Source organism: Macaca nemestrina, chromosome 2, assembly GCF_043159975.1.
Source record: "Macaca nemestrina isolate mMacNem1 chromosome 2, mMacNem.hap1, whole genome shotgun sequence".
NCBI lineage: Eukaryota > Metazoa > Chordata > Mammalia > Primates > Cercopithecidae > Macaca > Macaca nemestrina.
This window is the reverse complement of record NC_092126.1, coordinates 7,636,104-7,651,264: the sequence shown is the minus strand read 5'-3', so window position 1 is coordinate 7,651,264 and position 15,161 is coordinate 7,636,104. Positions and strand designations below refer to the sequence as shown.

At 39.5% G+C, this 15,161-nt stretch overlaps 1 protein-coding gene and 1 long non-coding RNA gene across 10 annotated transcripts in view; one reads left to right on the top strand and one right to left on the bottom strand.

Moving 5' to 3' along the window:
* Positions 1-15,161, top strand: part of IL1RA (interleukin 1 receptor accessory protein) — a 149,892-nt gene that overhangs the window by 30,194 nt on the left and 104,537 nt on the right. The window lies entirely within an intron of this gene.
* Positions 7,260-13,560, bottom strand: LOC139361830 (uncharacterized). The gene is made up of 2 exons (XR_011619539.1): positions 13,100-13,560; positions 7,260-7,916 (listed from the first exon to the last, which is right to left on the bottom strand). It is a non-coding gene; the product is annotated as an uncharacterized lncRNA (long non-coding RNA).

The window sequence follows — 15,161 nt, the reverse complement described above, 5'->3', positions numbered from 1 at the left end:
CTCCATCAGCTTGCCACAGGAATGGTTTAGCAAATTGGAAAAGTGATTTGAATTTCCTACTTTTTTCCCAATAAAAATTCATGACCCTTACTCTAAAACTACCTCCAGTAGGAGTAATACACCCAGTGAGAGAATTTATAGGAATTCCTCAAAGCTTGATCACTGTTTGTGGGGACTTACACAGTCAAACTCCATCTCCATCCTTTTTTTCTGAAAGAACTTCACTCAGCATTTCTAAACTGTGGCAAGGATCCTGATGCTTGGAGATGTTACTAAACAAGAATTACTAAAGTCAACTAGGTTTGAGAAACACTGTATATTATTACTAAGTAATTTCGTTTCACAACATGCATTAGCATCCTGAAAGGCCCTGAAAGAAGTCCTGTGGAAAAAGATAACTTTTGAACCTATTTCACCTAGTATTTTTTTTTTTTTTTTTTTTTTTTTTTTTTTTTTTTTTTGAGACGGAGTCTCGCTCTGTAGCCCAGGCTGGAGTGCAGTGGCCGGATCTCAGCTCACTGCAAGCTCCGCCTCCCGGGTTCACGCCATTCTCCGGCCTCAGCCTCCCGAGTAGCTGGGACTACAGGCACCCGCCACCTCGCCCGGCTAGTTTTTTGTATTTCTTAGTAGAGACGGGGTTTCACCGTGTTAGCCAGGATGGTCTCGATCTCCTGACCTCGTGATCCACCCGTCTCGGCCTCCCAAAGTGCTGGGATTACAGGCTTGAGCCACCGCGCCCGGCCTCACCTAGTATTAATAATCTAATGTTTCTCTAAACTGAGGGTGAATTACTGAAATATAGCTTTTCAAGATCATTCTGTAAAACCCTAAGCTGAACGATGTGGATCAATATTTGGCCTTCAGAGGGTCTAAGTTAATTTAAGAAGGAAATTTGAAAATATCAGGAGACTCAAATTAAGTAGGTACATTTATTAGGACTATACATTGTATCCATCCTCTATATACCCACCAGGATTTACGTGAATATATTTTCATAGCCTGGAGATCCTTTAAAACCCTGTCTGTGTTAACAGAGCTGCTACATCTGATATTATTTTCCTGAATCTGAAGAAACACCAAAGCAGACTGAAATAATAAGACATTAATTTCAGCTGTAGAATGCCGACGTTGCTGACCCTGCAGGGTTATTGCAGAGGGAGATTAATTATGCAGATCTGCCACCCTAGGCTTTGGAGTTGAAGTACCCTGTTGTAATTCACTGCAGGATCATTCATGTAGCCAGCATATTGATATGATTATTATTCCACCAAGGTTTTTATCTGCCCCTTGTCAATTACAGAACCACTTCCCAGCATCTCTCATTGACTCCTTATTTAAAATTCCCAGGGCCACAGCAGGCATTCAGGTCCTTTTATTGGAGACAGCTACAGATCAATGACATGAAGCAACATGGGATTTTCTGTAGGACATGACAAATGCTGAGATTGTTGCTAAGCAGAAGATAGACATTCAGATTCCAGTAGAAAATTGTGTTGCAGTGGCTCCTTATCTCTAACACAAACTTTTAAGGCAATGACAAGAACATACAATGGAAATATTATGAGATTTTGTGTCAAGGCATTTGAGTTTGAACACTGGCTTCACTATTTAGTATCCATGAAGCTATAGTTCTTCTGTAAAATGGGATTGAAATTAAATGACAAACTCCTGGCAGCTTGAGGATCCAGAGATCTCTTTAGGTTGTGAGATGAAATGTATATATGTGTGAAATCCCTGCTAGGGTATGCATGTATGTGTGAATCCCTACGAGGTTGTGAAGTTTTAATGTATAAATGTGTGAAAAGAAAAAAAAAAACTTTGTGAATGACAGAGTGTTTTAAAAATATTTTTGTGCTGATGGAAATGGCTTTCATTCCCTGTGTAGTCATAATGGAACATACTTTTCCTGGCCCCATTGCTTGGATGATGACCTATTAATGCCTGCAATCACCTAACACAGAATGTAGTAACTATCCATTAGTATGATGAGCAACTCCATGCAGGGTACATCCTTGAAATGATGTGCAGAATAAAATTCCTATTTCCTGTTGCTGTTCTTAGCCCAAGATTTTAAGGGACTTCAAACCTGCAAGAGAATATTCATCTGATTTGAATTTTCTTCAGTTAAGTTTTCCTTTCTGTTCTATAGATCAGTGGGAAAAGGTATGGCTTGTTTTGTTTTAATTTTCCCCGAAGAGCCTGTCTTCCTTATGCATGGCTGCATCACAGAATATGCTACCTGTCTTCAGAGACCAGCTGCAGTGGCAGCTCCAAGGAATCTTTCCACCCTCACTCCTCAGTCTAAACCCCTTTTCTCTCCCCACAAGTACTCTCTACCACATTGACATGCAAGTAATTCCTTCCCCACAGCATGCTGGCATGTTGCTTGGACTGATTTGTATACTTAATAATAGCATGAGCAAACACAGCTAAATAGCTTTGTAGAGTTAGAGAAATAATAAGAGCAAATACACTTTTAGGTATTTTATATATGTTAACGCATATAATCCCCTCAGCAATCCTAGGAAGTAGATATTATTATTCTCCCCACTTTGCAGGCAGGAGAAGTAAGTCACAAAGAGATTAAGTAACTGGCCCAAGATTTCATAGGTACCACGGGGGCAGAGCCAGGAATTGGTAATTAAAATAATAGGCTTTTAAACTATGAGGTTACAATGAGCCATAGGCAAATTGGAGATTTCTATAGGTTGTGAGTTCCTGGATGTCTGGGGCAATGAAAATCTGTGTCATCTGTTAACATTTAGCATAAGTGCCCCACATAATAGGTATCTAGTTACATGAAATAGCTTTGCATTGGGAAAATTGCCCCTTGAAAGCTTGTGATGCAGCCACAAAATGCCCCCCTTGTCCTCTGTCAATACTTTTTTAGTGTATGTTCTGCATTCCTGCTCAATATGCTTGTCAAAGCATTTTAAAACCTCACATTAAGCACTGCTTGAGCACCTCTCTGTGAGCGAGGCCAGTGTTCTGTTTTTTGTAAGTAGCTGTATGGTAAAGATAAGGCATACTTGTTGAAATTAGGGTTACTTGAGTCTTTAGTGGTTTATGGATCAGTAGATAATAGCACTATAAAATTCCAGCTCATTCTCATTCTGATGAAAGGGAAATTGCATGGTGTTACTTTATTTTCAATAAAGTCACCAAATGTCAATGCATATGAAAAGAACTCTGGCCATAGTCCTCCACCCCTTCCCCCCATCCAGTGTGATCTGGTGGACTGAGGTCACAGCCCAGACTACGGGACTGGTGGGTGCGCATTGCCATCTGTCAGGATGATCCTGGTGCCCAAAAATTAGTGAAAGAAGCCATAGAATTTTCTCAACAGGGACACAGACTCACACAGACCTCCTCAGTGTTAGTTCATAAGGGGATTTTCTTTAACACTTTAGATACAGAAACATGATATTTCTTTAGGGCTTACTTTTTTGGCTTATATGAGTTCCCAGGAAGACTTGGAATATTATCTTTGTGTTTCAGGGACAAGACTGGGGATTAGAGCAATGAGGATGCCTAATAGGCCGTTTTCTCCTATAGACTGAGAATACCTGAAGGTAAAGGCTGTATTGAAGCCTCTGTGCTTTCTCCCAGGTGGTGAAGTGTTGGCCTGGTGCACTGTAAGTCTGCTGTGAATGTTCTGATTTAACTCTTGACTTTAACTCTTCCTAATAACACTAGTTGTGGAAACTGAGGCATAGGGACAATAAAGTACATGGCCAATGTTATAGCACTTGTTAATGCCAGAATCAGAACTAGGAAAGAGGACTCGTCCTGCCCATTTCTCTGTGTAATGGAGAATGAGGAGCCCCTGGGTGCTGCAGGGTCTGACGGAGTAAGGGGGCCTGTCCGAGGTTTCTGGGTACCTGAACAGGAGGGGAACCGAGACCCTCATCTGCTGGATGCTTTCCATTGAGCCAATCATTTTTCTGAAAGAATTGGGGGAATGATACTAGGAAGTACTCTGTGAAGGGACAATTGACTGTATTGTGAGGCCAAAGATGGCTTGGATCCATTCAAGTCTAATTTCTGAAGATAGGTTCATTTCATAGGCAGTGGATCTTGATGGCTGTCACAGAACTTACAGTGACATCTGTTTCAACCAACCTTTTGAGAATATTCCGTCCTTAGGATGACGTATGGCCTGACTAGAGAATGCAGTGTGCCTGTGAATCCATATGTAAAATAAAAGTATCAACATCTCATATTTGTATCATACTTCACAATTTATTAAGCTTTATCATAAACATGATCTATTGTGATCCTTATGTCATCCTATGAGGTAATCCTTATTTTATTGATAAGGATTCCAGGGTTCAGAGGGGTTAAGTACATTATCCAAGGCCATGCAGTTAAAAAGTAATCAACAGCTAACTAGAACACAGATTGGCTGTGTCCTAGAGAAGTGTTCTTCCTACTACCCAGAAGTTGCCTTGTATTTATATGTGTTTATTGCATAACAAAATTGGACTATACACTGTGGACACAAACTTAGATTCCCAGTTAAAAAAAGAGTGGTAAGAAAAAAATCTAAACAAAACAGATCAGGGCAGAAATTTCTCAGGTCCCTAAGACAGGTGGAGATAGCTACTGAGAGTTTTTAGAAAAAGAATAGTTTATTTTTAGGTAAAGGCAAGATAAGAGAGACTCTGGAGAAGCTGCAGAAGGGACCCGAGTCTTGAATTAGGCTGTGGGAAAGTTAAGACTTATTTCCTTTCAGTGATAGACAATTTGGTCTCAAGTGGAGTTTTAAAAAACATGTATATCTTGTGGATTGAGGATTGATTTGGGAATTATGACTTGGGCTCCCCCTTCTGCAATTAGAGTTTTCACTATGGCAGTATTTTCACTGGGACTTTCATAGGTGTATTGCATAAAAAGAGGTTCATGGTCAAATTGTTGTGGAACATTCTCCTGTCATGCGCGTCCGTGTGAAGAGACCACCAAACAGGCTTTGTGTGAGCAGCATGGCTGTTTATTCCACCTGGGTGCAGACAGGCTGAGTCCAAAAAGAGAGTCAGCGAAGGGAGATAAGGGTGGGGCCGTTTTATAGGATTTGGGTAGGTAAAGGAAAATTACTGTCAAAGGGGGGTCTCTGGCGGGCAGGAGTGGGGGTCACAAGGTGCTCATTGGGGGAGCTTTTTGAGCCAGGATGAGCCAGGAAAAGGAATTTCACAAGATAATATCATCGCTTAAGGCAAGGACCAGCCATTTTCACTTCTTTTGTGGTGGAATGTCATCGGTTAAGGCAGGAGAGGCAGGGCATCTGCACTTCTTTTGTGATTCTTCAGTTACTTCAGGCCATCTGGGCCTATACGTGCAAGTCACAGGGGATGCGATGGCTTGGCTTGGGCTCAGAGGCCTGACATCTCCTTAGGGTTCTTGTCACACGACCAGGAAAGATTAGGCTCACAGACACGTAGAAGGGTGAGAAAAATGGGATTTATTTGGCAAAAAGGAAAAAAAGGGAAACAGGGACTCTCAACAAAGCAAGAGTCCTGTTGGGAGGCTTCTTGCCTCACAGATTGAATCCCTGGTTACCACCCAGGAACAGGAGGAACCAGGCTCCTCCCTCTTGCAAACAGTGTGAACCTCTGTAGCTCCACTGTGCACAGGCTGGTCGGAGGTTCTCCAGGGATCCCTTTATACTTGACTGTCTCATTCTCCCTGAAAGAAGTACATCTAGCTGCCATTAGAATAAGGATAAGGATGAAGACCAATCTTAACTGCTTCCTGCTGACAGGGGGTGCTGTTTTGGGAAAATGACAGCCAGAGCTCCCTCAGAGGCCTATGTAAGCGTCCCTGGCAGAAGGGCTCATCATCCAAGGCTCCGGTTGCAAGAGTGTCTGGAGTTTGATGGCCTGAATGTGAGAAGAGACAGACTGGTTATTAGAAAACATGTATTAAAATGAAACAAGTGGGGGGTGAGGACAGCTCAAAAATCCCAAGGCCTTTTACCAGTTTGCACAGGCAGAGAGAGGCCAAAAGCCTGATTGGTAAAACAACTTTTACCCTTTTACCGGCCTGTCAGGCTTCTGGGTTGCCTTCTCCTGAGCCCAACACTAAGCCAACCGGTTTAAGGTTTGGGAAATTAACTTTTCCCAGTTTGGAGGCTGCATCCAAGGGGAGTGTTTTGTAGTATGCAGACACAATTACCTATCAGCGAAGAGAGGACAGAGGAGGAGAAAGGAAAAAAGAAGATGTTTTCTTCAAAGGAGTTCCAGGGGTTCAGGATGCATTTGAAAGGGGTACAGAGTGAAGATGGATGGCTACTCATCTAGAAAGAGGGGAGCAGGCATCCCTGGTTCCCTTCTCTTCCTAGCAAATACCTGGGGTGCGTGAGGGAGAGAAGAAAGAGTGTCCTCTTTCCCTCTTCCATCCTTGCATCTCTGAGTCCCGGCAGCCTTGGCACGTGCTACCCAAGGGTGCCAAAGCAGGCACCCATGAAACAGGGAGGGCTTAGAGAGTAGGAATGATCTTCTCTCACCTATGCCTCTATTCCCCCTACTGTCGGTAGCCTTGGAGTTCCCTAGACCTCATTTGTGCCATAGATACTTGCATGACCTTTATCCATGAAAGGTAAGGCATACTTGTTGAAATTAGGGTTACTTGAGTCTTGGCTTAATCGGCAGGAATTAGACATTCACACCTCAACTGCGCCTTTTAACCTCTGTTATCATTGGCCTCTGGATCCCTTAGATCCAGTTGTCTTTCCTAGGGCTTTGACCTGAAGGTTGAAATTGAGTTTGGAACAATAATGTGTCTCATGGGGAATTGCATGGACTCCTTCACATAAGCCAAATGCTGAGGTAAAGCTGTGGCATTGAGTCCTCCTCCAAGAAGGCAGAGAAGATGATATCTTGTGACATTTCCAGATAACTGGTGGTTATAGTTATGCTTGCTAAGATTTGGGTGCATGGTGCTTGGCTTTGGTTAGCTCCCTTGGTCTTACTTTCCCAAAAAGGAAACCTCCGTGTGATGGATATACTATTTATTCCCATCACCTGGCAGGATTTGCAGTATTATTGCTCAGAACTAGAATATCGATCCAGATTTCTACATTACCCATCCTGTTTGCTCTTTCTGAGCTGCAGCCGGAGATTGCTGGTTGGTTCACAGGAACAAGTAGGATTAGTCTAAAATGTAGGCAAAAACTTAAAAACAACTAATGAGTTTAGCATTTAATGACAAAGGTATGGTAAGTTTTGAAACATAATTTCTCTTCAGTCCTTATTTTTGCTTAAAAAAAAAAAAAACAACATGGTAGGACTGATTTGTTTACAAAATAGACTTTAGTCTTATGCTTGGCCTGATTATTTGCATAAAGTACAGCAAGAATAACTATTTCTACATACACCTTTTTGATTGGCTTTGGTGGAACTCTGTTCCACAAGGAATCTCGGATCAGACTTTTTAAAGGTGAGCCTAGCCATGGGTTTGTATCTTCAAATACCTGTGAGTTGGGTGATCCTCTCCTGTTAAGGTCCCAAGATGAACATGGAGCTCCTGGGCTTGTTAGAAAGCGACATTTGCTTCTGACCACAGGTCAGGAACCCTATACAAGGACTGCATAGACAAGGGTATGAAGCCAGTTTTTTCTCCAGGGGCTTTCATTGGCTCTGCAAGTCGAGCTTGACTCCTTAAAGTGGAGCATACCCTTCAGTCAAACCCTTGGTAAAACAAACAGTTTCTGCAATTGTGTCCTGTTGCAAAATAAAAATGGATGCTTATTTTACTGATGCAAACAAGTATATTGCCGTAAATTAAAAATACTCACAGATAACTTCCAAATTCTAGAGGAACCAGAGAGAGAAACAAATAGGCTCCAAATTTTCTTCACAGGAAGATACCTTATTCAATTATTAAAGGCTGTAAATAGTTCAAAGTAAGTTTCCTTGACTCTGAAAAACAAACAAGGATCAGCAATATTCCAAGTAAAAATTTAAAATATTGTTTCAGTTTTCTCAGTTCAATCTGTTTAGTTCTTGTTTTGCTTGATATTTGTGAACACTTCAGCTCTTTATGAGTCCTGTACATTTTTCTTTTATTCCATTGTTACAATCTGCAAAGTTATCTTAAACCTGTATTTGAGAGCCCCTGTCAAAGTTTTATAGCTCATTGTAAACAATCTTTGGAAAAGGATTAAAACAATTCAACAATTGACTGTGAATAACAAAATGTCCAGGGTAGTTACAGTTAGAAACACAATTGACAAAGTTTGGTTATCTCTGTGGTTTACAATAACTTAACATAACAAGCTTGTTATGATTGATAGCATATACTCAGACATTAGAATTTTAGAAATCCCATACAATTTTGGAACATATATTAGCATTATTCACCAAAATAATTCCTAAAGAAGATTGAACATCATTTTGGCAAGCCAAAGTACCTAAACATGTTAAATAATCCTTTTACCTTTCTTTTCTGGACACTCCAGTGACCCTTTGAAGTATCCAAAAAGCCAGACAATTTTGTAACTAAAGTTTGACTTTAGGAAGCCTGATAAATATGTTAGAGGTTTAAAACATTTGATGTTCTGAAATAGAATTCCAGATTATGATAAATTATTTTATAAAAATGATGACTCAGAAATTTAACAAGAAAAAAAACCTTGTATAGCCCTTTACAAATTTTGCTAAAGAACAAATTAGTGCCTTAAGAGTACCTTGTTGTGCTTTTATTTCAATCCTCAATTTACAGAAAAACCATATAATAATTGTTTGAATTTAGTCAACATGTTCACACAGGGAATTATTGCAAGATTAATTTTTACACTCCTTCTACTTCTTGTTTGAACTTTTAGCTTTATCTTACCTAATTTAAAATAATTCTTTAATCCCAGGCAAGAATTGACATTTCTCTAAAGATTAAAGTCATGTGAACTGAAAGGTACCACAGCTTTTGTCTTCCCTTTTAAAAACATTTGCTCCAAGTACTTATCTTCCTTTAGGACAATTAATTAGAGCTCTTTTTATAGACATCACAAACAAAACATGTATATGACTACACAGACATGCAGAAGAAAACCCATTTCCCACAAGCTCCTTCATTTGGCAATCTCATATTTGGATTATTAGCCTCTGGGTGCTTTTAATTTTGGGGATTCCATGAGAAAAACAGAGGTCTCTCCCCTCTCATGCAGGTGTTAAAAGTGGTGAGGCAAAATGGAGAAAAATAATTTAGTTGACTTAGAAAAAAACAAAACACTTTTTCCAGAAAAACAAGGTCCAAGAAAAGGAAAACATAAAGATCTTTTAAATATAACTATAACTTGGATATCCACTTTTAATTAAGCTGACCGCTCCTTAAGAAAATCCTTTTAACTCCCTTATTACTCGACAAGTGGCCAATATTTCTGGCTTTCAGATTTTACTAAAGGCTCAGAGAAAGGAAAATCGAGTGCAGTTTGTGGAGGGGAAGGGAATCAACAAATAACAAAAGCTCATACAGATATCAAACCCGAAAGGACTCATTTCCTAAGCCAGGATTGAATCTGGGCCATGGCTAATCTAAACAAAGCCTTGCCATGGGGTTACATGCCACGGCCCCAGGGACATAAAATAAGATAGAGGCTTGCAACAAAATATTTTACAGACCGTACAGAAAGACTGTAAAGCACACCATATTGGCTACAGCTTAAGACCAACCTCACAAATCCTTTCTCATAATTAAAACTTTACAGAGAATATAAACATTGATCCTTATCATTCCTAGCCTAGTTAAATGTCTTCTTAAAGGGAAAAAACCAACAAAAAATTAATAAATAAACAACAACCATGCTTAAAAGTCAACTCCTGACCTGATGGAGAAAAGGAAAGAAAAAAAAATTAAATGCCTGCGGAAGAACCTCTTATTCTTATGCAAATGTGTCCCTCCACCGGGGAGAGAAACTTAATTGCTGTCCAATGGGATTGAACCCCTTGGCCAGGGAGGGGAAGATACCTTGGATGCCTGGCATTCCCCAGCCCCAGGTGAGAAGGGAGGGGGAAAGGGGGAGCTATTGTTTGCCTGTCCATCCGGAAGAAAGAAGGAAAAGGCCATGGAAAGGCTAGGTTGTACTGAGGCCATCTTTCCTAACCCCTGGTAGTGACAGTTGTGGGGGCACAGTTTCCCCTGCCCTCAGGAGTCTGAGGATGAAAAGGTTTAGAAATGAGAGGGAAAGAGATTTCTTGGTTTGCATCTCACTAACCCTTTCTCAAACCCATGTTCTGGGCACCAAAGATGTTATAGGACTTTCTCCTTCAGGTTCTTATCACACAACCAGGAAAGATTAGGCTCACAGACATACAGAAGGATAAGAAAAATGGAATTTATTGGGCGAAAAGAAAAAAAAAAAAGAAACAGACTCTCAGCAAAGTGCGAGTCCTGCTAGCAGGCTTCCCACCTCACAGATTGAATCCCTGGTTACCACCCAGGAACAGGAGAGACCAGACTCCTCCTGCCTGCGAATGGTGCAAACTTTCATGACTCTACCCCGTTCAACCAGTGTGTAGACCAGTCGAAGGTTCTCCTGGGGGCCCTTTATATCTGGCTATCTCAAAGTTGTGTTTTTTTATATCTGGCTATCTCAAAGTTGTGTTAAGCCAAGCTGACCACAGTATTTACTTGGCAGATTACCCCAAGCATTTAAAATGCCAGTGTGTATTGTGAATCTCCAAGAGATATGTGATATGTGACTTTTCAAACTTATTTTTTGGCCACGTGGTCCTTTTGCAGATTGCTCAGCACAGGACATGATAATTTTCATTTCAGATTTTGGAGGAATTGTATCCTACTTGGCCATTTGCCTTCTTGTTGTTTTGTGTGTGTGTGTGTGTGTGTGTGTGTGTGTGTGTCTACCTTTGCTCCCTACCTGTGAGATCCTTGATTAAATGAACAAATGAACAGTGTTTTTATTTCTGTATATTGCACAACTTCTATTAAAGTGTATAAAATAGGGGCTCAATAAATACATTGATTTGAATGAAATTTGAGGCTGTAGATTCAGAAGCTAGGGAATTACAGGTTTTATAGAGAAATCCATGAAAACTCAGCCACAGTTTTGTTACTTCTGGCCTTTCTAACAGCTTGTAGAAAATGCCTTTCTCTCGAGAGTCTCACAGACAGGATAGTGATCTTCAGACCATCCTTTTGAATTAGAGAGGTTATTAGTGGCAATGTCGTTAAGTGAAATTTAAGGGGAGAAAACCTCAGATGGCTAGGAAACTTTTCTGTGCTGGGAAAAGTAATTAATTTCCTAACCTGGAGGTGACTGGATCTTAGTCCACAGGTGATATGTCTGTTTTGTGCCTGTGGTGGTGATAATTTCACCTAATTCCCTATTTGAACTTCAAATGGCGTCACATTGCCCAAGTGATGTGCTCCTTCCTCCCTCCTCTCTGCTTCCTTCTCTACTCCCTACTCTCACATGCTTTGAAATGCCTCTGCTGTGGCAGTGTTCTCTGTGCTGTGTCAGGGGAGGGTTGGATGATAAGAGAAACTTACATAATCTCAATTTTACAGAAGAAGTTACAGTACAGTAGAAAGAGCATTTTTTTTTTCCTGATCCATAACCCCAAACATGTTTTTATAGCCAAAAGATTTGTTTCACGATCAGGCATTGCATTTAGCTCTTTTGCTTTGCTTCCTTCAGCCTGCAATAGTCTTTCCATTTTCATTAACTTCCTACCTTGATACTTTTGAAATTTACACACCAGTTGTTTTGTAGAATATTCCTCTTTTGGATTTGTCTAATGTTTTTTCATTGTTATAATTAAAAGTATGTGGTTTGAATACCTCCAAATTGCAAGCTTCCTGAGGAAGGGTACAGTTTCTCTCCTTCCTCCTCCAGACTGTCCAGAGCTTGATACATATTTGCTGAGTGAATTAAAAGTAATGTCCGATGGTCTCATCGTAAATTACTCCTCCTTTCAGCCTTGAAGTTCCCTGTCACATCTGTGTTGGATTTAGTCTGCTTTCTTGGTTTAAAATTATATATAGATAGAGCCCTATCTGTCTATCTATCTATCTGTCTGTCTGTCTGTCTATCTATCTTCTGTTAGTTCTGTATCTTTCTGTAACCTCTTCCTGTTTTCTTAAATATGCTTTAACCAACAAAAAAGTTTTTCCACATTTTTTACAGAAGCACAGCATATTGACAGTAAATAAATATTGTATTCAACTTTTTCATTTTGTTTACATAGGCATCGTCATGTAGTCATCACCTAAGAACTAGAACATTAGCTGGCCCTAGAAGCCTCACTCTTGCCCCTCCCTTTAGTATCTCAAAGGTAATTCATTTTCTGATTTAAATTAAGCAATTTATAAAATATTTCCTTATCAACTTCTAAGTTCTCTACCCCTTCAGTTTCTTCCAAATTTAAACAAAACCAAGCAAAAACTTTAGCTTATTTCATAATAAACACCAACTGTTATAATATGTAGCATTTTATATATATGTTTTTACCTGTCACATCCTTTGATCCTCTCCATCTGCCCTATGAGATAGTCAGGACAGGGATTTTTACTGCCATTTTAAAAATGAGGATATGGGGCCTAGAGAAGGGAAACCTCCTGAGCCACGATTTTTCCAATTTCCAATTTCCAATTTCATCATAGAGCCTATCACAATACTCTTGGCTTTTCTGTAATTTGTCAAGGCCAGACTTGGCAACTAAAACTACCTTCTTTGAAATATTTTGAAAATAGAGCACTAAACTTGGATCTAGTGCACACAAAGTGTAGGACATGGCAAGTTTTGTTCAATACTCCATGGTCAACTTGAACCACGTAATTTGGGCTCTTTTTTTTGTAAATAATATTAATGGTAGCTCACATTGTCTACTATTCCATAGTTCCTCAATTATTTCACATCTGTTATCTCCCTTAATAATAGTTGATGATAAACAGCATTTGCTGAGAGCAGTTTATGTTCCTGGACAGTGCTAAGCACTTTACAGCAATTATTAAGACTTTCCTTTCAACCAATGGTGAGGTAGTTGTATTAGTTTCTATCATTCCCCAGCCTCAGTGTCCCTAAGTAGAGAATTACTTAGTCATCAGTTGTCCTCTGGAAAGAGGGTATAATGGAACAATTCCTTACCTTGTTTAGAAGGATCCATGAACCCCTAGCACATCAGTCTTGAATTAACCGTCAAGACAGTGAGCTGGTTACAAATCTTCCTAAGAGGTCAGTGTGAATATTCCTCACCTCTTCTCTCAGGCTCTCCAATATCACACAGTCGAGCAAACTAGGAACTTCAAGTTCAGTGCTCTTTTTAAATTGCTCTTTCACCTTCCTCTCACTGAAAACCCAGTTCTAGTTCTCCCTTGTGAGGGACAGGACTTCATGATGATATTTCTTCCCTCACTCCACAGAGCATGTTGCTATTCGAAATATTAAAGCACCAAAGGGAATCAATCTGCTCACATTCTATTCCAAGGTTCTAAAGATGGCAGGTGGCATATTATGTATATATGTCCTCTCAGAGTGCTGAGCACTTTGAAGCTGTTTCCTAAAAAGGGAGAAGGCAATATCTAAGAGGAGTGTGCTAATGGTTTCTGATGAACTTTGACTCTGCTGTTATATCAGTAAAGGTTAGCAGTACTGGCTTGGTAAGCTGAAAGTTGGGGCATTTCATTGATCTCTCCATGTGCCTCCACTGCTAGGCATTTCTGGAATATTCAGTGCTTAATGACAAGACTGCATTATTTTCAAAGTAAATGTTGAAAATAGAAACCATATTTAGGTTAAAACACCTTTCTTTAAACTGTCGAAAAGGCTTCATAAATCAGTTGTTGAGTTTTTAAAAAGAAGAATCATACCACTTAAAATGTATTTCTAATTAATGCACTGTAACATTAACTTTTTTGGGAGTACAGCTCTGTGAATATTAACTCGTGTATCCAATCAAGTAACCACTGTGACAAACAGGATACAAAACTGTTCTGTTTCCCCAAACAACTCTCATGTGCCCTGCTTTTGCAGTCATACTCTTTCCCATTATCCCTAACCCCTTGATCTGTTCTCAGTCACTCCAGTTCTGTCTTTTTGAGAGTGTTATTTAAATGAAATCATACAATAGGCATCCTATTAAGGTTGGTTTATTTAATTCAGCACAATGCCTTTGAGATTCATCCAAGTTATTATATCAACATATATAATGCTCACTGCTTAGTATTGCTGAGTATTATTCTATTTCTTTGGATGCCACAGAATTTGTTGATCCATTCACTGTGGAATGACAATTGAATTGTTTCCAGCTTTAGGCAATTAATAATAGGGCTTCTAAAACATGCAGGTATAGCTTTTTGTATGAAAGTAAGTTTTCATTTCCCTTGGACAAGTATCTAAGAGTGAGATCACTGGGTGATATGGCAAGTTTATGTTTAACTTTGTTAAGAAACTGTTAAGCTGTTTTCCAGAGAGGGTGTATGGACATTTCATATTCCACCAGTATGAGAGTTCCAATTGCTTTGCATCCCCTTCATCACTTGGTATTGTCAGGATTTATTTTTTAATTTTAGTCATTCCGAAAGGTGTATTGTAGTATCTCCCTGTGGTTTTAATTTGCATTTCCCTGATGGCTAATGACTTTGAATGACTCTTCATGTGTTTATTTGACTTTTACATACCCGTTTTGGTAAAGTGTTTCTTTATGCCTTCAACGTTTTAAAATTGAGTTGTTTCTTGTATGATTCCTCCAACTTTAGTCTTCTTTTTCAAAACTTTTCTCAATGTCTTAGGGCTTTCTATTTTCATATAAATATCAGAATCAGTTTCTCTATAACTAGAAAAAAATCTTTCTGGGATTTTGATTGGAATTACTAAATCTGTAGGCCATCTTGGAGAAAATTGACTTCTCTATGTTGAGTTTCTCAGTTCATGAATATGGTATGTCTCTTCTATTATTTTCTAGTACCATTTTAACAAATTACCAACAACTTAGTTGCTTAAAAAACACCCATTTATTGTTGCACAGTTTTTGTGGGTCAGAAGGCCAAGAACAATGTGGCTTCGCTGGTTCTCTGCTTAGGGTTTCATAAGGCTAAAATGATGGTGTCAGCAATATTGTGTTCCTTTCTGGTGACTCTGGAGATGAATATATTACTGGACTATTCAGTTCATCTGTTTTATCTTAGCTGAGCTATAGTAGTTTGTGGTT